At 37.9% G+C, this 22895-nt stretch overlaps 1 long non-coding RNA gene across 1 annotated transcript in view; it reads right to left on the bottom strand.

Annotated features, from left to right (window-relative positions):
* Positions 1-22895, bottom strand: part of LOC109579642 (uncharacterized) — a 295349-nt gene that overhangs the window by 268133 nt on the left and 4321 nt on the right. The gene's annotated exons all lie outside the window — the stretch shown is intronic.

The raw sequence follows: 22895 nt of genomic DNA, 5'->3' as shown, positions 1-22895 counted from the left end.
TTTTGATTTTACTTTGGCGTACAAATTTCTTGAAAGACGGTCTTTGTGTATTTTAATGTTTTACTGGTGGTTTTGAGATAATTCGAAAGAGGAATGCTTGAAAAATAAATAAAAAGAACTGAACTCGTTCGACCTTCCTAAGCGACATCGCTTTGCTCTATGGGATCTCCAAAAGTTCCAAGAAGATCCGATGTTTTCGAGGCCAATTTTTTTTTGCGATGAGAACATTCCTGGCTCATTGTGTATGTAAACAAGCAAAATGAATGATAATCTTTCGAACGATAATAAACATTCCCCATTAAATGTGAAGTTTCTGTGGTTTTTTCTTTGAACAAATAGGGTAACCTTTTATTTGGTTACCCAGGTTGTTATTCCTTATTATTTCAAAATAAGCTATCATAAACTAGCGTTTAATTTTTGAGGCCACAAAATAACTTTTAACCGAGCTGTCCGTATTAGACGACAGCATGTACTAAGTCTTAATAATGCTTCTCTAGCATTTTTTCGGGTCCAGTATTACTTGACTATATTTCTGGATGTTTATCGTAAGGTTATCTGACCTAGCACTGTACCATGAAGTTTGTAACATCCAGCAAGAAACTGCGGAGATCCTTTAAAAATGCAGATAATATAAATTTTCAGCGTGACGAGCTAGTCCTTCAGTTTTTCACACGTCCTCTTCTGCCCAAGGAGCTACACGTTTGTCGGAGCGATCATGAGGATGCTCTTGCCTAGCAAACTTTTTTATATGCTACTATATATATTTATGAAATTTGGCACGGATAAATATCGCATGCTACTGTATGAAATCCGAAGAAATTGCTCAAATCAGACCACTATAGCATATAGCTGTCATACAAACTGAACGATCAAGTTCAAGTTCAAGTTCTTGTATGGAAAAATTTATTCATTTGATAAGATATCTTCACCAAATTTGGCACAGACTATTGCTAAAAACATTGTTACAATCTCCGAAGAAATTGTTAAGATCGGACTACTATAACATATAGTTGCCATACAAACTGAACGATCAAACATAAGTTCTTGTATGGAAAACATTTTTATATGAGGAGATATCTGAACGAAATTCGGTATGAATTACTGCCCAAAGCAACAATGCAATCTCCATGAAAATTGTTAAGATCGGAGCACTATAGCATATAGCATCCATACAAACTAAACAGTCAAACACAAGTTCTCATAAGGAAAACATTTTATATGAGAAGATAACTGAACGAAATCCGACAAAAACCGAAGCTAACGGTTTTTCTCTCGTGTTTTCTTGTAAACCAAACTTTTTTCTTGTTTTTATGGTTTTTGTCAACTTTTTATTTTATTTTCAGCTAAACTTTTTAGTACCGCAGGAGCTTCGCTCCTCCTTACAAATCCGCTTATCGGCGCATACATATGCAATTCTAGGCCACCAAGCGCAAATCACAATTAGATACGCCACATAATCCAACTTATACAACACACACATACATATGTACATTCCACAGCCTCCTTTAACGACTGCGCGCACTCCATTTCAATGGAAATTACTCTATGCAAATATTGCCTATAATTTTATGTAAATACGTACGCTATGACGTTGTACATATGTATGTGTATAAGTGTGAGTACATATCGATTTGTAGTAGAGTGCGGCTTAATGGCGAAACTTTTCCAATAATGTTTTCCGAAACAATTAAGTGGCACACGCTGCTTACAAGCACATATCAATACAAACAAACATACATATAAGCTTACAAGCATAAGCCGTGAGCATTTAGTCTATGTACAAGAGAAGCCTACTTTTGTGCGCGGCATGCATATTATTTAAATCCCGGAAAGTTCGAAATTTCACAAACACAACTTGGCGCTTGAGTAAGGAGAGCATTGACGAGCGGCATGAAGAGCAGGCGCACCTCAGTAATTCCAAAACCAACATATTCGAAACAGAAGAGCAATTAGAATAATTCAAGGCATTGATTTGTCGTTGGGGAGCGCTTTATGCGAATACTTCTATGACATGCCACGAGCGTACATATCTGCTATACACTCCGAGGCAATTGCAAAACAAATACGAGTGTTTACGAGATAAGTAACGGTAATGCTGGAGGAAATCTGTGTTGGAGGTTGGAGTGTGGAATACTAAGTGGATGGTGTGCTCGTTAAGGCTTTAATTTGGGCAAATGCTGTGGCAGTTAAGTGCAGAGTATGGCCTGGTAGTCACCTAATTCTGGAGGAGTGATTGTTTGCGGCTTTTTGCGTTTTGCCAAAGATGGCATTTATTAGGTGCTGATGTGTTTTCGAAACTTAATTTAAGCCCATAGTTATTTGTATATTAATTAATGGGTAATGCTTATTGGTTATATGAAAATAGATACATATATAAGCGCTCAGAGGGAAGGACACAGAAAAAGGTACTCTAAGTTCTGAAGATTATTAACTATTAACTTTGTATAAATAAGTGTTTAGCTGAGCTTTCTATTCGACATGAAATTGCTTCTATCGAGCCGATGTCTGGTTAAAATGAGCTTGGTCATAATTGCTTAGGCGAATTGAGGGTATTTTTAATGCAGAGTGACTTAGAATTTTTGACCCTCGGAACAAATATATCTAAGTGAATATTAGCTACCGCTTCTATTGACATCAATCAGAGCCTGGTTGGTCTGATTAAGTCATTTTCTAAGCAATAGACAAGCCATATAAGATTAAATTAGTAAATGAGGATTGCTCAGCGACCTAGGGTGTATTGTGCCCTATAAGATGAAGAAGGTATACAAATCGCTCACCTGATCACTTAATACTTTTAGTCGGCATAGAGAGCTTCTGCAAGGCAGACGAACCCGTTGTCCTTCGTTTAAAGATGAAATTAATGGCTACGAGTATTCTGGCTCATAGAAAGGAACCTTGACATATCTGCCAGGTTCGGAGAAAACAGAAATCTGTCTTTTTACAAGATTAGAAAATTTGCGCAATTCAATCTCTCTTTACATTCACGAGCTCAGGCAAACTTCTCGGACTTACCATAGATGATATACTGAGCTGAAGAGAACACATTGAAGGCAAGGCATCCATAGCCTTTTGAATCTGTAACTTTTTCAGAAGAGTCATTACCCTAAAGTGGGTCTTAAGACACCAGATCATCTATGGCTTTACACAAGTGTCATCCCGTCATCTCATACGGATCGAAATGGGAACATGTTTTGGCGTCTTCAATAATCCATTCGCCGAGGCTAGTTTCAAACTAAATTCAGTCTTTCAAGCAGAAATTATAGGCATAATAGAATGTGCCAAGTGGGATTCTGCCCTAACCTGTAAGTCCATAGACGTTTTAGAGAACAGCTAACCAGCAATTATGGCTAGCCGTAGCGCCAGTTCTAATTCTCACAACGTTAGGTTACGCTGGAATATGTGTGATCGAGGACAGCTAAGGAGAAAATTCCCTATGCAGCCCCAGCCTTCAGACCATCCCTATACATAAGCAGTTCCTACTCCGGTAGAACTTTTGAAGCAAAAAAAAATATTTCACAAAAACCCAAAAAATTATTTGACGAAATAAACCAGCAATTTTTTGGCGAACAAATACAAATTCTTCTATCAACCTAATGCTCAAAGAAGTTATACGTTTAATAACAAATCGTTTCGAACACTACAAACCTAAAAAAAAAATAATAATAATAAAAATAAAAAAACGAAAGAAAAATAAAATCAATAAAAGTCAGAAGAAACATAGAAAATAAATTCCACATTTATTACATACATATATATTTACATATGTATATTCAACCTAATGAAAATAATTACACATCAACAACGGCAGTGGAAACACAGAAGCCGACATATACAAGCACTCAAAAATCAGAGAAACAAGTTCATCAAGGGCCCAACGGATCAGTTAAGCACGCCAAAACTGTTGCCGTCGTAGACCACAATCAAATGCGCTCGGGTGCCGAATACAGTGCACCGAATGACGTAGTCTATTACAATGCCAACGATATATCTTTCTTGAAAAGTATGTCTTTAGCTTGCGGTTGCTGTTGTTGCATGCTCTGGATTATTTATTTAACGTTTTTGGGAACGTTCATCTTCGGCGTCATCTGCCTGTTCCGCCTGGCAATCGGACACTGGCGGAGCGGAGAAGAAGACGTTTGTTTGGATATTGGTTTCACTTTTCTGGAGGTTATGTAAATTGGGAATGAAAAAATAAAGTTGTAGGTCAAAGCTGCGTGGTTTCTTTTTGCTAGAAAGAGCGTACAGGTCACTGTAAAGGATTACACAAACAGCGCACCAGTATAGAAAAGAGTTGTTATGAATTCTTCGAGCAAAAAAATTAAAAATCAAATTTCAAATCAAACGTCATAAAAAAAAAATAAAAAACCAAGAAATCGTAACCAAAATATTTGTGGAATGAATTTTATGGCAAAATGTGGCATTACCATAATTTTATTTCAACTCAGGGGTTTTGACATTTCGCCCACAGTACAATATAGCTAAAAGTTAGAAGATTTCTTCAGTTGAACATGCTGTCTGCACAAACGGCGCGTAATATGGAACAGGGTACGCAAGGGTCAGCGAATTTTTTAACTTCATCCAGATCCCGCACGTTCATTTGTTGTTTTTGTTCAATATTTGGTATCTATTGTTTCGCGGTCGCCATTTTTGTCGCCATGCGTTCGGGCGCGCTGCCTTTGTCGCACACAGAAAGCCGTCAATTAGACTTGATGCTGTACACCGATGACGATTATGTGGATTCGGATTTTACATTTGTGGACAATATCTAAACAGTTTCATTAATGGAATATATCTATATATACATAGGTCATTCAAAATATGAAATGTGTGGACATGTGGTACTTTTATGAATAAAGTGCATTATGATGAAGATTGAGAAAATATAAAGAAATGTTGGTCTTCGTGGAGGTTCGTTTGTACATACCAGCAAATACTTGGATTCGTATATTCCTAAGTTTATTCTGTCGTTGAGCAGCTGAAGCAGCAGATTTTTACTCCGTTCTGCTGTGAGATGAAGCTGAAGGCTTTTTCGAGTACTTCTTTCTTTCCTGTTAAGTACTCTTCACATTGCCTCGCATTAACATGAATAAAGCTAAGGTGGTTTTATTTACTAAATTTGAGATACAGGATCTCACATGCATCACAGTCGCGAATGGAGAACATTCTCATATAACCTGCATATACAATGAAGTATTTAGGGAACGTTCTAGATAAGAAGTTGCCATAGGAGCCTAATATCGAGCAGAAAGCAAAGAAGTCATTGTGCGACAGAGGAGCCAATGGCAAAAGTTGGAGTCTCTCACCGAATGTAGTGCTCTGGCTCTACGACACCATAGTCAAGTCCATTATGTTCTATGGGGTCTTTGTGCGGTGAGTGACACTAGAAAAGACCAGACTTGCAAGGCGGATCTAGAGCGCTCAACGAGTAGTCAACCAAAAACATGACAGTTGATGCGATTATTCATATAATGACCATATATTTCGGGAGAAGGTGTATGTCTGTGAAAGTTGCCTGCCATTAGACTCAGGAAATCTGTGTTTCTTAATGATTACATGTCTGAACATTCGGAAATCCTCACACGCTGTTACTTTCTACCAGATCTTTTGGCTCATGGAGTTGTCAAATCAAACGTTGTGTATAAGCTTATTTACGGATTGGTCAAAGCTTAGTGGGAAGGTTGCTGGAAGGTTATTTTAGTTTAATACTTCCTGACTATAGTATTGTTTTTAAACCCCAGACAGCTACCATTAAGGTATCGGTAGTTTTACTGATCCGCAGTTCAGCCTTATTCAGAGAAGTGACTATTCAACCCGGAGCAGCGCTGAGATATTAATCTTGAGCTCACTAATCGTGCGTTCAGGACTGATTAAGAAATGTCTAACCCCGTTTTAAATGGCAATTAGTCAATTTGTGATAAGACTACTATAAACCTTCGAATATAGAAGTTCTGTCTTTTTGGCTTCACAAAGGACCGTACATATATAACTTTTCCAAGTACGATTTCTGGATCAGCCATCAAGCATAAACTAACCCAACCTGAAGTTTTTCTATTCTCCTTCCATTGTTTTACACTCTTTTCTTTATTTTCTGCCTGGTGATGTGAAGTAGAATCTCATAAGTTGCTTTGGAGTGACTATAAGATCTCAATATTAGGTCAGTAAAAGCTCCCAAGTGAACTGAAATCAACGTTTTGCTTTCGGTATTAAAGTCATTGGTCCATTTTTCTTACAAACATTCCTAGTTATAGGCCTTTCTTTGGGAAAGCCTTCAAATATGTGGCTTTATAGGCGTCTAAACATACGACGAATTCCTGGCTCACCGATTTCTGTGATTAAGCTCAATTATATTCAAAAGAGTTACAGAAACAGACGAGCTTGGCCATAGTAATGAGCCAGCGGAGCTATTTCAAAGCGTGACCAACAATATGTACCCTCGCAGGAATAAATATGTTGATATCTTTGGCTCTTAGAAGGATTCAAGCTCGTAAAATTAAAGCAGTGTATAAGCTTACTGGCTTACTTAAACTTTTACATATCTATGTGTACATATATTTTAACAAAGTCCACCATTGTTCAACTCGTGCAAGTACTCGTATCAACAAGTGCCCAGCGGTGGGCTGTCAAACCGGCAGCTAAGTCCAATCAACTGAAAAGTCGGCTCGTTGCACTGAGTAAAGTTGCCATTAGCCGTGTTGCCAGTCTGACGGGCTCGGCGCGTTTTTTATTTGCTCGCTTTTATTTTCCAAAACGTTGCACCGTTTAAGCAAACACAAACGCAACAACAACACAAACAAAGCGACCAAGCAACACAAACTGCTATTTGCTATTTGCACCGTATGGCGCGGCCGAGAGGCGCTGATGTGCATCCGTTAAGATAGGTAAGCCGCGGCTGCAGACGGAACTGTTGTTGTCGCGCAATATTTATCGGCTGCCGACTATCTAGCTGTCTTTAAGCTTACATTGGTGTGGGTCCATTGTTGTTGTTGTTGTTTTACGTACAACTAGTGTCGCAGTTACCTCGCTTTGCAGTGCCAACAGTTTATCGCACTCGGTTATCTGTGGCGGAAAAATAAGCTACGCAGGCGTCGTGGTACAAGCGACTAATCGAAGAAAACTTGCATGAAATTCGCGTTTGTCGAGTGGATGCAATGGCAGGGGCGGGGTAGCGTAAAAAAAAAAGACGGTGGCGAAAACAAGAAGGCTGTTCTGTAAAGCCGTTGTGACCAGTTAGATATGCCAGATTTCATGATGACAGCTCGCCCAAATCAGAATTTTTCCATAGAAATACTTAAATCCAATCCTTCGGTTTGTAGGGCATTGGGCAATCCAAACATTTGAATATTAAAGTGAGGCCTCAAATAATAATTCGTACCAGATTCAGTGAGGATGGAGTCATGTGCAGAAGTTCACGCAAGTCAGGAAAGTTCTCGAAAGAGAAACCCCCCTTTTGATGAACGATCACTGCAAACTCATTAAGGATTACCATTGAAATATCCGGTCCTTTAATTGGGAAGGTGCTGACATTACCGCCGTCCAAGAAGTGCGATGGACGAGACAAGGACAGAGAGGAGTAGGTCCTTGTGATATTTACTACAGTGGTCCTATAAAGGAGTGCAAATTCGGTGTGGGATCCGTGGTGGGAGAGAAACTCCGTCGCCGACTTCTCGAATTTAACAAGTTGGATGAACATCTAGCCACAATCCGCAACAGAGCGAATTTTTTCAACATTTGCTGATTTGCGGCCACGCCTCGACTGAATAGAAGGATGATATGACCAACGATGCCTTTTATGAGCGCTTGGAGCGCACCTATGAGAGCTGTCCCCGCCACAATGTTTGGTGACTATAACGCCAAGGTGGGCAAAGAAGGTATGTTTGGCACAACGGTGGAAGATTCAGCCTCCATGATGAAGCATCCCTAAATGGGTTGAGGCTGATCGACTTCGCCGGGATCCGAAATATGGTTATCTGTAGTACTAGTTTCCAGCAAGCTACTTGGGGGTCTCCGGACCGAAAAGCCCTGATTGGTGGCTCGATCATATTGTGATAGACACGGATCCAGTGTTTCAGACGTGCGTACGTTACGAGGTTCTAATATCGACTCGGACCAACAGCAGAAAATTCGACATTAGATCGAATAGGTTGGCCAATGGAAACTTAATTATTCGAAATGAAACAGAAAAAGTTGTTTACAATATTGCTTTCATTGAAAACTTATTTCGAAAGAGATAGGAAATCGCTATAATGCTTGAAGGCAAAGCGGAATCTCATTTAAGCATAGCGAAACTGCGTGCTTTAAGCTAAGTAGATCTTAATACCCTTGTGGACCTTTGTAGACATATTCAAAAATATCTCGAATTGCCCTCCTACATTATTTTATAACGAAATGCATTCCTGCTTCTCAGTTAGGCTTTGATAGGAGCTCGAATGAATGCAGTAGACTTCGTAACGTGGACCTTAACAGTTCTGAACTGAGTATGAGCGGCTTTGAAGCTCTTTAATAGAACTATCTATAATCCTAACAGCATACCATGGCTACTTTGTTCACCAAAATCCATATTTTCGTTTAAATTCTAGCCAAATTGCAGCTTCTCTAAAATTGTATGAATTTACGAATTTCCAAACATTTACCAAATGCCACCTACAGAAGCGCAACAAACTACTAAGTGGACTCTCAATGCACTTACATAAATAAAATACACATATGCACATAATGCACATACAACAACAACGCACATATGGGAATTACGTACGTAGCATAAGCTGTAAGCCGGGCAATTTAAAACCAGTTGCTGCAGTTACGAGTCCGGGCTCGGGCGTAAAGGGTGGTAACTTTGAATTGTGTGGCTTTTATGGCCAATTTGACCGATTTTTAGGCTATTCATTTGCCGTACAACTTTATGAACCCGGGTGCATGTGTGCGTCAAGCACGACATGTGTGATAGGCGCTGTGTGAACCCAGTAGGAATTGGGGTTCACTGCAAAAACTAAACAATCTACTCCTTTCGACAGTAAATAAACCGAAGGGACATATTAGAACACTTTTATTCAGAACCAGCATAAATTCTACCAACAATCTAAGTCTGGACAGCCAGCACAGCATAACTCTTGCCAACAGATGCTACTTTCGGATCGGTAGGCAATGGAGAAGCAAATTATGCTCCGTAAACTTCTCATTATTACAGTCCAACTTTCGGCGCAGAACAAGGTCAATGATGAAACGAGATGAGAAAGCACTTAAACATTCGAAAGAAATTGTTCTCCGCAGGGACTTTGAGCTGTCCGTGTGAATGCTGAATATCGAAGAAAATGAAACCACGAACTATGAGCTCTACGGCGACATGGACATAATTAAGTCCACAAACGTCTAACGAGTGACGCTGGTTAGGTTAGGTCATCTCGTACGTATGGAAGATGATGATTCAGTGAAAAAATACATGGATTCGAAATCTACTGGAGAACAACAGAGGCAAGGGTGCCTATATATACAATGGAAGAACCCATCTGCACTTGGGATGTACAATAGGCATGACCTCACAAGGATAGAGGAAACTCCCGAAGTTTAGAGTTCTCGGCTCAGTGTCAAAGTGAGAAAGGAAGAAGATTCCCGGAAATTGCTGATCGTCTTCAAAGCGTTAAAGCTTGTTGTCACCTTGAAGATAATTTCACAATTATAAGCCCTCGTCTTGATTGAAAAAAAAATGGCATAGTGGAGTTTCACAAGTTTCATTAGAGTCGAAATAATTTTGGATCACCCTGTATAAGTATATTAAAAAAAAAAATGAAAATTCCAAGGCCGCATATCGAAAATTTCACACAAGAAATTATCGGAATAGTGTTTTGACTTGGTCTACTGTGAAAAAATTTTGAAATAACGGTGAATTTTAAACTTGCATTAAATTTGGATTACCCTGTATAAGCATATTTTCAAATCGGAATAGTGTTACTTAGTCTTTGGTGAAAAAATTTTGAAATAACGGTGAATTTAAATCTTGGGTTCATTTTGGGTCACCCTGTAAAAGCTTATTTGTAAATAAAAATATAGCTATATAGTTTTATTAATAATCATTTAGCGTTTAAGCCCTTTCTAAAGCTCTGCGATGCGAAAACTTTCCTACTGGGTCACCAGCAAACGCATGTGCTTGACAGTGAGCCTAACTGCATGTGTTGTTGTTGCATGGAATTATTGTTGCTGCTTGCAATTGCTGTTTGTGCTTGTACATTTTACAACTGGCAGTGCGTATGTACATACATGTACAGCTAATACATACACACATACACTTCTATAAGTATACAAACATATGCCTGTGTTGCCGTTGCATTGCTGCAGTTGCATATGAAACGAGGCTTTTGCATACATATGAAATATATATACTCAAACATACTTTTAAGCTTGCATTTCCATACACTTATCCGTATATGTATGTATTAGTATGCTTGAATGCATGTGTGCGTGCATTTGGAAGTTTGTTCAACTAGTTACTGCGAAAGCCCAGCCAAGTGCTGCAACTTTTATGGCAATTTTTCGTATTTGTTGCATGCATATGTACATATGTATGTGTGTAAATAGATATCATTGCGGCATGTTGTTGCTGTTGCTGTTACTGTAATCATCGTCGCAGTCGTTTTGCAAGCTAATTGCCTGTTTAAACCGACCGAAAAACTCTATTATTTTGCACTCAAAGTCAAAAGTGTGCTGGCGGCGGCAGTTACAAATGGGCGCCCAGCTAACAAACACACGCACACTGATATGTATGTATAAAAAAATTATGTATGTAAATCTGTGGCACTACATATGTCTATATGTGGTTGTAACCATAGGTAACTAAACCGAAAATAGGCACCTCAAAAAAGCTATAAAACCCGCCCGAGCACGCACAACAAATGCCAACAGACCAGACGCCGCAGCGCGCCCCCTAATACCCCCCGCAATGCATAACAAACTTATGCATAAGCGCACATTCACACACACACACACAAACGCAAGCGCATGCTAATGCACTGCCGGCGGCGCGCTGGTACGGGCGCGCGCCCAAACGCTCGAGTGGGTGTACGGATGGATGGATGGATGACAGTTTTATTGTGAATTCGCACAACTTGCGAAAAACTTTTTTATGACCAGCAAATGCTTGGCTTTTTCGCCTTTTTTTGTTTTTGCTTTCAAGCTTTTATTTTTGATTTTTGTATTTGCTTGTTTCTTTTTGGTTCGCCTCTATTTGGCCATTATTCGCAAGCACAGCACTCGCTCATTATGCATACGTATTAATGGCTCTGTGAGTGTTTATGTGGGTGTGTGTGTGTGTGGCGCACCCACTCACCAGACGCATGACTTGTTATAAAAACGAAAATGTTGCAAAAAAACAAAAACAGAAAAAAAAAACGCTGTGGCAAATAAAAACTAGAATTTAGAAATGTAAATAAACAGTCGAAATGACTGCAACCTATGCCAACTTTTCTAGTATTGCGTAGCGCATTTTGCACGAGGTCTGCAAGTGGACGCACTTAGCGCTATGCACATACAACTGATTTATGCAATCGAGAATGGCACAACTCAATGCAATGACTTTTTGAAAATAAACTGAAATATTGGTCAAATAAACTAATATTTTTGGAAAATATATGATTTTGACGGCATAAATTTCACCAAAATCTAGAAACGGTTTCGAGCTTGGTCACCTGTTCAAAAAAATAACAAAATTTAGCTTTGTTGAATATACTTCAAAATATCATAAAATATTATTAAATTCAAAAATTTTAAATTTTGACCACTCCTCCTACCCCTTACAATATATCTATCATACCTAACTATAATACATGTTTTAGATGATATTTTTCAAAATACTTTTTCAAAATAAAAAAGTGGAATTTTAAAATAGTTTACAAAATTTAATTTAAAAATGTAATTCTTTTTGAAAACTGTGTTTTTGAACTAAAAATCTATACACATTAAAAAAGAATGGATTTTGAAAAATTTGGTTTCGAAATGAAAAATCTATTTACATGAAAAAATATGTTTTCGAATTGAAAAACATTTCTACATTATCTATCTGCACTAAAAAAAATGGATTTTGAAAAATTTGTTTTCGAATTGAAAAACTAATCTAGATAAAAAGAACGAATTTTGAAAACTATGTTTTTGAACTACAAAATCTATTTAGAATTGAATATAATCGTTTTTGATAAATGAGCTTTCGAACTGCAAACTCCATCTACATTAAAAAGGAACAAGTTTTGAAAAATATGTTTACGAACTGAAAAATCTATCTACGTTATCTATCTACATTAAAAAACAGGAGTTTTGAAAAATATGTTTTCGATCTGAAAACTTTATCTATATTAAAAAGAACGAGTTTTGAAAACCTTGTCTTCGAATCGAATAATCTATCTACTTAAGAATTTTATAGATTTTGAAAAATATGTCTTCGAACTAAAAACTCGATCTCCATAAGGACAGCGGATTTTGAAAACTGTGTTTTTGAATTGGGATATCTATTTTCAAATAAATATAACCGTTTTTGGAAAACAGTTTCTCGAACTGAAAATTCTATCTACTCTAAAAAATATTTTCAAAACTATGTTTTCGAACTTAAAATGTATATACATTAAAAAGAACGAATTAAAAAAAAAACTTCATTCTGATGTTCTTGTAACGTTAATATAAAATTTTCGGAAATGAAAATTTAAACAATTCAAGTAAATTATAGCAAATTGAAAACCTGTTAAATTTCAATAAAATATAATTTCAAATAAGATATTAATTTTCTACAAATTCCTTTGAAGATTTTATGTGGCGCTCTAAACAATTTATCTGCCTTTCAGCGAGCATTTTAAAATGAATTAAGTTTATTCAGTGTTATATAAATTATTTCTCAGTACAAAGATTTATGCGTGCATACATACAGACGTACACATTAACATAGCTGTAAACCCAAAGTTCATACATAAACTTTTGGTATCTTAAAAATACTTTTTTTTTGATAAATTCATATGTTTATGTGCATAAATTTGCATATATATGTTATAAAAACATACAAACATATGTGTGAATATATCTTCACATATGTACATATGTATACATTATACACACTTATCTACATAGATATGTTAATTTTGCATTGCTTGAGTGCCGTTTGCATTGGCAATTGATCGATAATTCAGTTTTTGAACTGCATTGAACCACACGAGGTGAGCGATGAATATAAATGATTTTCAAAGAAACACAAATTTATCTGCATTTCAAATTTGATTTAATTGCATTATTTCAGTGACAGTCGATAGCAGTTTAATAGCGAGACATTTTTATGCAAGAGTTTTAGCAATGGCTGTGCAAATATTGCCTTTTGTCTTATGGACCAAATCGAATTTTTTAAATATTAAAAAAAAAAAAAATGATTTTACAAAAAGTATCAAAATATTTATTTAAAAGAAAAAAATTTTGGAAAATAAAAAAAAATTAACTAATTAAAATTAAAAAAATTAATTAATTAATTAACAAAACAATTAATTAATTATTTTTTTTAATTTGCAAAACAAAAAGAATAATCATATATTTATTTAAAAGAAAAACATACGAAATATAAAAAAAAAATTAGTTAAAATTATACAAATTAATTTTTTAATTTTAGCAAACGAAAAGTATCAAAATATTAAAAAAAAAAGAAAATTACAGAAAGAAAGTAATTAACATAATAAAAATTTATTTTTTTTATTAATTTTACCAAACAAAAAATAAATTAATTAATTGAAATTTTAAAAAGTAATTCTTTTTTTTAATTTTAGCAAACAAAAACTTCAAAATATTTATTTTAAAGAAAAAAAATTCGAAAAATTAATAAAAATTTACTAATCAAAATTACAAAAATTAGTTTATTTTAATTTTTTATTTAATTTTAACAAACGGAAAGTATTAAAATATTTGAAGAAAATTACAGAAAATTTACTTCTTAAATTTTTTTTTTAATTTTAACAAAAAAACGTATCAAAATATTTGAAGAATATTTACTTTTTAAATTTTTTTTAATTTTGTCAAAAAACGTATCAAAATATTTACATAAAAGAAAAAAATACAGTAAACTAACTACTTAAAAAAAATGCTGATGAGGAGCAGGGTATTAAAGGAGACCCATATCACTCCATTAACCTATTTGTTCTAATTTCTTCAAAAGTGAAGCCGTCATTACGTTATAGACAATGGGAAATGCTATAGAGCTAGGAGTAAGGACTTTTAGATGCCTTAATTGGGGGATGTTGATGTGGATGACCCTTGGTTCCGTGTAATACTTTATAGACAACGAAGCAATCAGTTTATTACAGGAAGCTTTCCGCGTCGTAAAACTGTGTTGTGATCACAAAGATCCTGCGATTTAGCACTGATGAATCCTTTTTTGTGAGGTTATGTGAAATCGCTAGCCTGTGATAAGTCGGAGTATATCCGGCGTGTTATTACTGACATAAGTTCACAAATGCTTCAAAACGTGATGAAAAATTAGACGGTTGAGCGGGAAGTGATTTATCAGAAAAAGTTTTCAAAACTTAACGACAAACTCTTCTAAATTTTTGACCATAACATTACAACTTTTCCAGAAAATATCTATACCCTTATGGCTCCAGATCACAGAGTTCACAAGATATTTGAGATCTACCCTGTACCTTTTAGAGCCTCGATTTTATCATACTCGTATAGTCCACTCTTCCAACTCAGCGCATCTTAAGTACCAAAAACTTAGTAAGCGCTAGATCAGAGAGAGCCCTTCAGAATATCACACCTATTTATTTGTTCTCACAACATTTGAGTCCCACACATGTCATATATGAACACAAACAACAAAAACATAATAATCATCAGCGGTTCATCGCTCTATTTACTAAAATTTACGCAATTAATTTATCCATTGCAATCGGTTATAATTAACTGTTAGCAATTGAGTGATTAAATGCTTACAAACATATCCGCGTATGTGTGTGTGTGTGTGTGGGCACAAGCTCACTTAGTTAGGCGACACTCAGCGCAGCGCAGCTGATTTTTTATCATTATCTGGCACTTTATAGGTCATAAGCCTTCGAAGGCATTGTCCCAGTGCCACCGACTGTCGCCATATCTACGCACATACATACATATATGTACATATACATACATGCGAACGTACTTGATTAGTGGATTTCGGCGGCGCCTGCTCGTGTACGCACACTTTTTGCTATCAGTGTGGCGCGCATTTGCACTTCATTGGGCGCTGTTTTTGTTTTTATACCCTGAATAGGGTAATTTAAGTTTGACAGGAGGTTTGTAATAGTCAAAAGGAGACGTCGGGGATCCTGAAAGGTAGTTAAAAATGATAGCCGTGAGGAGCTAATTGGCTTTAGCCATATTGTCTGTTCGTCCTTCTGTATATACAGTACCTAGTCCCTAAATGATTGAGATAGCGACCTGCAAATTTGCACACCTTCTTTTCTTATCACTTACTTGAGCATTTGTTCATTGATAGACAAATGATTTTGTTTTTGATCCGAAATCGGACAACTAGAGTACATAGCTGCCATACAAACTGACCGATTCAACTCAAGTCCTTGTATGAAAAACTTCTTTATTTGATAAGATATCTCCAGAAAATTTTACACATATTCTTATCACAAGAAGCGCTACAACATACAAAGAAATTGTTTAGATCGAAGCACTATCGGATATAGCTGCCATACAAACTCATCTATAAATATCAAGTCCTTGTATGGAAAACTGTTTTATTTTACAAGATATCGGCACGAAATTCAACATAAACTATTATCTAAGGTGTCGCTATAATATCCATAGAAATTGTTTAGATCGGACAACTATAGCATATAGCTGTCATACAAAGTGATCGATGCAATTCAAGTCCTTGTATGGACAACTGTTTTATTTTACAAGATATCACAACGAAATTTAGCACAGCTTATTGCCTCAAGCAGCTTTACTATCTCCGTGAAAATTGTTCCGATCGGATAACTATAGCATATAGCTGCCATACAAACTGACCACTCAAAATCAAGAAACAGATATTGTTATACCCTTTAATGTAAAAAATTAAATGTAAAAAATACAGCTGTGAAGGGTGTTATAGAAGCTAACAATTGTTCTTATTGTTTTTGTTGTTTTAATTCACGCGCTTGCATTATAGTGACTAAGCAGCGCAGCGTCAAACGAGCGTTTGAGTGATGATGCGAATGCCCAATGGACTGAGCAAATGAGCAAATACGCGACGGCATTACTGAAGTGAAGTGAAGTGCTTTAATTGGGGAAGGGGCCAATGAACGCGTGGGTGTGTGTACAAACATCTTGTGCGCTGTCCGCTGCACCGCCACTTTTCGCCATTTGTCACATGTTTAGTATCTATCAAAGTTGTTGTTGTTATTGTTGCCGTTGCTCGTTGTTTTTATCTAACCAATTCACACCTAGAAATGTATTCTGCGGTTCATTAACTTTTCGGTCGCACTTTCCGGTGAAAATGCGGTCAACAGCCGCAGCTTCGCGTATTTACATGCTTGCACACGCTCGCGCTAACACACACACAAACACAAACACCTCTGCATAAGCCCACCACGTGTAAGTTGGCGCTGCTTCCGCACATTGACCGACATCGGCGGCTTGGCGCAGACGGACAACGAGCGGCTTGCATTCTAAGTGCTCACACACACACACACACACACACGTGTGGGGCTGTTTTTTTTTTGATAAGTTGAAATATTGTGGCAATCAAATGCACGAGCGCGAAAAAATTGCTAATAATCGCCGCACATGCCTACCTATTAGCCGTGGCTACAACAAACAACTGCAGTTATGTAGATAAAATGCAATTTATTTAAATTTCTTTTCGGGTTTTTACAAACCGAATTTGTTGCAATTAATTTGCCAGCTCGTGTAAATCGTAAAACAACAAATATGCGCCTGGGAAAACGTGTCGCGATCGGGCGCCTCCTAAATGCTTATAGGTTACAATACATGTATATCCCTATTTGTGGCTGTGTATGTGTGTGTGTTTTTTGCAGTTTTCGCTATTATTATTTAGCACAAGCCGTTTCTGGGTTCAACGCCCGTTCGAGGGCAAATAGCTCGGTAGACGCTTGTTTACGTTCGATTCGCTTGCCCGTGGCGGCAAAAAATTTGCTCGCTATTATAAAACTATTGCGTTGTTTACTAAAAATACCGACTACAATGTTGTTATTGTTTGCTGGCGACACTTGGCAGTAATTAATTCCCGTTGGAATGAATTGGTAACCCAATTGCTCTATAGTTGCTGCTGAAAGGTATTACAAGGTGCCGAAAAAATCCCATCCTCATACAGCGAATCAAAGAATAAAAGCTAGTCACAAGCCCCTAAGTAATACTAAATCGGTGGTTCCGTGAGAGAGTTTTGAGTTGGGAGTAGATTAGGTTTAGTAGATAAGGGCTCCGCACTCCGGCTTTCCCACTATAAAAAAGCTAGTCACTTAAGACTTTCTGTCTCTACAACAGCTAGAATAACAATAACAACAGAATTGCGTGGGAATTCCATAAAGAGAAAGAATAACCAGTGGAAACCTTCTAGCAAATATTTTCAAGCCCTAAAGGTCCAGCAAATCTCCTATGCTTCAGTCTGGGGACTACCAAGCACAAAATAATATTCCTCATAGCAACCTTCTAGCGAATATTTCTAAGCTTTAAGACCCAACATATCTAATATGCTTTAGTCAGAGCGGTACTAAGTTTTTGGGATCTATTCCCCTGGCGGTTCTTGAGATACCAACCAGCAGTCGTACAAATTGGAGAATTAGCTTCATAGAATGCAGAAACAAAGCATTAAATAAACTGATCTAACTGGATTATGACCTCTATCAAATATTCGTGAGGACTGAATGAACTGAGCTGAATTTCATTTATATATTTAACGCAGCTGTTATGTATTTATAAATATTATATCTTGATCAGGGTATATGAGGTTTGCCACGATGTTTGTAACAGCCAAAAGAAACATCGGAGACCCCATATAGTATATAGTAACTAAATGATAACCTTAACGAGCTGTGTCGATTTCGTAAGGTCCGTCTCACGCGAACTAGCCGCGTAGTTTTTGAGATATCGTGCTGAAATTTTGCACATGTCGGTTTTCCACAAAGTTTCCCATCCTTTGTCGGAACCATCGATATCGGACCAATATAGCATACACTTAGCTATTAGACAAACTGGACGATCAAAATCAATCATTTGTACGAATAGTTTCTTTATTTAACGAGATATCTTCCACATATTTTGCAGAGATTATAACCCAAAGTATTTCTAATATCTCCGTAGAAATTATTGTGGTCGGACCACTGTATCATATAGCTGCCACACAAACTGACGGACCGAACTCAAGTCCTTGTATGGAAAACTTTTTTCAATGACAAGTTAGGTTCACGAAGTTCGGCATAGATTAATATCAAAGGCATGTCTACAATCTCCGAAGAAATTATTCAGATCGAACAACTATAGCATATAGCTGCCATACAAACTGAACGATCAAAGTCAAGTCCTTGTATGTTAAACTTTTTTATTTGACAAGATAGCTTCACGAAGCTCGGCATATAGTGGTATCAGAGGCTTATCTACAATCTCTGTAGAAATTGTTCAGATCGAACCACTATAGCATATAGCTGCCATACAAACTGAACGAGCAAAATCAAGCTAAATATGTTTGTGAACGCTTTCAAGCTATAAAAATATAGCAAAGAGGAGTATTATACTTAGGTTCGAAAAAGAGGAAAATCATCTTGAGTTAAACGGAAGTTTCCTTAGGGTTTTTGCGTTTATACGCATTCAATGACCGTGCATACGCCGGCCTACTGAGCTTCGTGTATACCTCAACACTTCAAGTTTACGACGAACACCTAGGAACAAAAGACCAAAAACAGCACTCCGAAGTCTAGCAAAGAATAGCAATTACCACAGCAGCAAGGGGCGGTAATATGACAATAAGAAACCCAGAAATGTAAATGTAGTAATGTTGTAAACAAAAAAAAAATTGCTTTTGTAGCAGAACTTTTTCTATTTTTTTCCTTCCAACGTCGTTTTCATGCCACTGCAACTAATTGTTTTTATTGCAACGTCGTGTTGCCGACCGGTTCGACTGTTGCACATTGTGAGCTCCCAATCACCTCACACTCCCCCTTAAGTTACACCGACCAACCAGTATGCTTTGCTCTCGCTCTCTCACACTTCGGCACGTTCGACGCTTCCAGCATTTCTCTAATCTCAAATCGTCAATTTGGGTTTCTGCTTTGCTGTGCTTGCGAAATTTTGTTGTAAGCAGTTGGTAACAGTAAAACAGTAAATTTGCCTATGCTGCAGCTGCACCAAAGTACAGACAGCTGTGTGTGTTTGTCGCCTGGAGACAGTGTGTACGCGCATGAAGGGGGCTGTGGGGGCGTGTGGCTGCTGTCGAAATCCAAAAGTACATTGCTTGTCGTGATGTTTTTCCTTAATTGGGTTTCTTATGCATGCTCATTCGCCGCAGCCGCAATCAGTTGCAAAAACCGGCCGGTTGTCAGGTGCCCAAACAAATCAACGCACGCACTCACATACGCACATACTCGTACAATGCAATTTAAGTGCACGCATGCAAAATCTTAGGCACATACACGCATACATACATGATATTTTAATCTGCAACAGTGAACGTGCCTCGCTTGGCAAACGAAATCTTCGCTTTTCACTGCATTCGTTGCCACCTCCACGAATAGTCCGTCCACACGTCGCACACACATTCAACTGCAACAGTTTATTTAAACGTCATGTTTTCTCTATTCGTTCTCTCTCGCTATATCTCTCTATCTGTATGCCTTTTCTCTCTTTTGTCTCTGCGCCATTTTCGCTTTTCTCAGTTGCTGCATTTCTGTTTTGCACTCGGCCCATTTCGTTTTTTTTACTCGGCATTTGCATTCTCCACATTGGCGCTCTCTACGCCTCCAATTCGCTGCAAGTCAAGTAGCGCACTCAATACCCCACCAAAGCGTGCCGTCGGCCCGGGCAGACTGCCTTGCTGCGTCGTGCACCCAAACTGGCCTCCCAACTTTTCTGCTTTGGGTTGTTTAGTATCTACTATTGTAGTGTATTTGGATTAGCAACAACTCTTCGGCTGCGAGCCTAGGTGAATGCTATGCCCAAGCGATAACCCCACAAACACTTTTCATGGTGTGGCAAAGTCATAAAATAGTCAATCTTGTGGCAAAAACAGTTATGTGTATTAGGCAGAGGCTCTCACGAAGAAAGGAGGCGTATTCGGGACTTATAGGTACCCAAACTTACTCAATTTAAAGTAATATTGTGAAATATGCAGTACAGTCCAGTCCTTGACTTCCAAGAAAGTGGTCTCGGTGTATAAGATCCATTATGAATATGCCGGGTTTTCTTGATGGAACGACGTTTTATATAAAACTGAAAGAGCACAGCTACCGACTTCGAAGAAAGTGTTCTCATGATTTCAGACCTAGTACTAAAATGACGGGTTTTTTTGATGGAACCATCTTTTATATAAAGCTGAAGGAGTAGTAGAAAATTACGCTCTCGACTTCGTAGAAAGTGCTTTTATTGTTTCAGACTTAGTACGAGAATGTGTTTTCTAAAGGAGACGAACCTTTACATAAAGCTGAAGGACTAGAGGATAATTACGGTCGTTGTTCAGAACCAGTATGAATAATGTCCAGTTTTCTTGATGGAACGATCTTCCATATAAAGCTGAAAGAGTAGAAGACATTTGCGATCTCGACTTCGAAGAAAGTGTTGTCATTGTTTCAAATCCATTACGGAAATGTTGGATTTCTAAATGAGACGAGCTTTTACATAAAGCTGAAAAATCGCATCTCACTTCTATCAACAGATACTTCGCTCCGTCTTCGTAGAAGTTACTTAAGCAACTTAATGCAATTTTGGAGCGTTAGTCTTTATATGGCATTATAAAACGGATCTCATATATTCCTCTCACTTGTGTGGCTCTCTGGGCCTATTTGGTTCCATTTAAGTGCATTTCTTCACATAGTCGCTGTAGCCTAGACAACCTCGTCTCCTCATGCAATCCTCCACAACCCTAAAATGTTGATTGCCCGTGGGTGATTGTCGCTGTTATTCTCTACTTGCAGTTTACGTTTTCTTTCATTTAAATATCGAACTATAACTTGCTCTCGCCTATTACGCTTCACTTACTTTTGTCCTCATAAAATATTTTTATAATTATTTTGTACCATTTTTTGTTTTTAGCTTTCCTGTATTCCTGCTCTTTCTCTACTGCCTACCTAGCTTGTATTTTGTATGCTCGCATATTCTACGCTCTCGCGCCATACGCTTTTGTGCGCTCTTCTCGGCTCGTTTGTTCGTTTCAACGCAAATCACCGGTCGCGAATTTCATTTTTCTGTTTTTTCGCAATATTTCTGCTTCTATTTTTAGTTTCATTTAATGTTGTGTCGTTGAGCTTTATTTATTTTCTCGCTGCTGTAATCTTGTTTGTGTATATTTTCAGATTCGAGTTCGTCGTCGTCTTTTTTAGCCGTACGCTGTGCCTCTGTTCTGTGGTATCGATGTTCTTCATCATATTGTGTGTGGCTAGTCAGTTGTGTGGCTTGATGGTTAAGCCGGCTGGCTGTCTGTCTGACGGACTGGCGAACTACTTGGCCGTGCACCATCCACTACGCAAGACTGCCCGCTATCCGGCTATGCGTTTTCACCCGATCTCGCTGTATTATAGTTTCTTTACCCATCTCGTTTTTTATCGCCATTATTTGCGTGTTGTTTTTGATTGTTTTGCATTTGTTCAAGCGCAAGCCGTCGCATTCCGTCGCACCTCAACCCGGTCATATGCCAAGATTTGCGTTGGATGTTAGCACGTCGCGGTTGGCTTCTGGAGCTGCGGCGGCTGTTCGGTGCAGGTTTGATTGCTGTTGCTCTGCGCTATTTTTGTTAGTTTCGCCAGTTTGTAGCCTGTCCGATTGTTCTCTTCATTTGCTGATTTTAGTTGTTGTATTGTTTTTCCATACACACGTACTTATGTATACGGCGGGCCGGCTCTGGTCTTTGGTTTGGTCGCATGTCTCCCTCGGTATCGCCATATCTTCTCTATCTCAGCGTGCGCTTCGTTCGTTACATTCGTGGCCGTCACTCGTAGTCGACTGCCGGGTTGCCGGTTACGCCGTGATAGTTGGCAGCGCACAGTGGGCTCGTTATAACAAAAGTGAAATGAGAATTTGCACTTCTAATAGAGGCATTGACGTTTAGAAGAGACTAATAGTAAAAACTTTCGTTATTTATTGGTCGTATTGCTGCGATTAATAGCAAATTCAGTAGAAAAAAAGATATGCTAGTTACGAGTCAATCTTATACATTATGTTGCTCTCAAAGTCCTACGCCTACTTGTGAGTCACCTCTCCGGAAAAACATTGGCTCCAATAAACTTTAAACCGCTTTTTTGTGACTGAGAGAGCCCGCAAAGTCTATTTAAATTCGCGTTAAGCGCAGGCTTCCTAAAGGATGACTACTTCTCTTGGACCTATGAACTGAACACCTTCGCAAAAGTCCAAAACTGGTCTATGTGTGGCTTATTGGCTTACCAGTTTAACCTAACCTAAACTGACTGATAGATGTTATGTTAAGCTCCTTTATGTGTATTTTTGGGTTGTTCCATTACTAAAATCCAATTTAGGTGCTCCTCATCTATCAACCTACTATCTGTATTTCAATTTGTTGGTTTTTTATGACCTGTCACCCACTGTGCGCGGCCGTCTACAGCACCATCGTTGCTGCCTCTGGAATTTGTGCCGTGCCTCCGTTGCCGCGTCGCCATCGCCTCGTACCCGGCGCTGCATGTAACTACCTTTTGTTTCTGGCATTGCTACGCGCTGTGTTTGGCACTCTGCTTTGG

This window comes from Bactrocera dorsalis, chromosome 5, assembly GCF_023373825.1.
Source record: "Bactrocera dorsalis isolate Fly_Bdor chromosome 5, ASM2337382v1, whole genome shotgun sequence".
Classification (NCBI taxonomy): domain Eukaryota; kingdom Metazoa; phylum Arthropoda; class Insecta; order Diptera; family Tephritidae; genus Bactrocera; species Bactrocera dorsalis.
The sequence above is the reverse complement of the archived record's forward strand: the minus strand, read 5'-3'. Positions and strand labels throughout refer to the sequence as shown.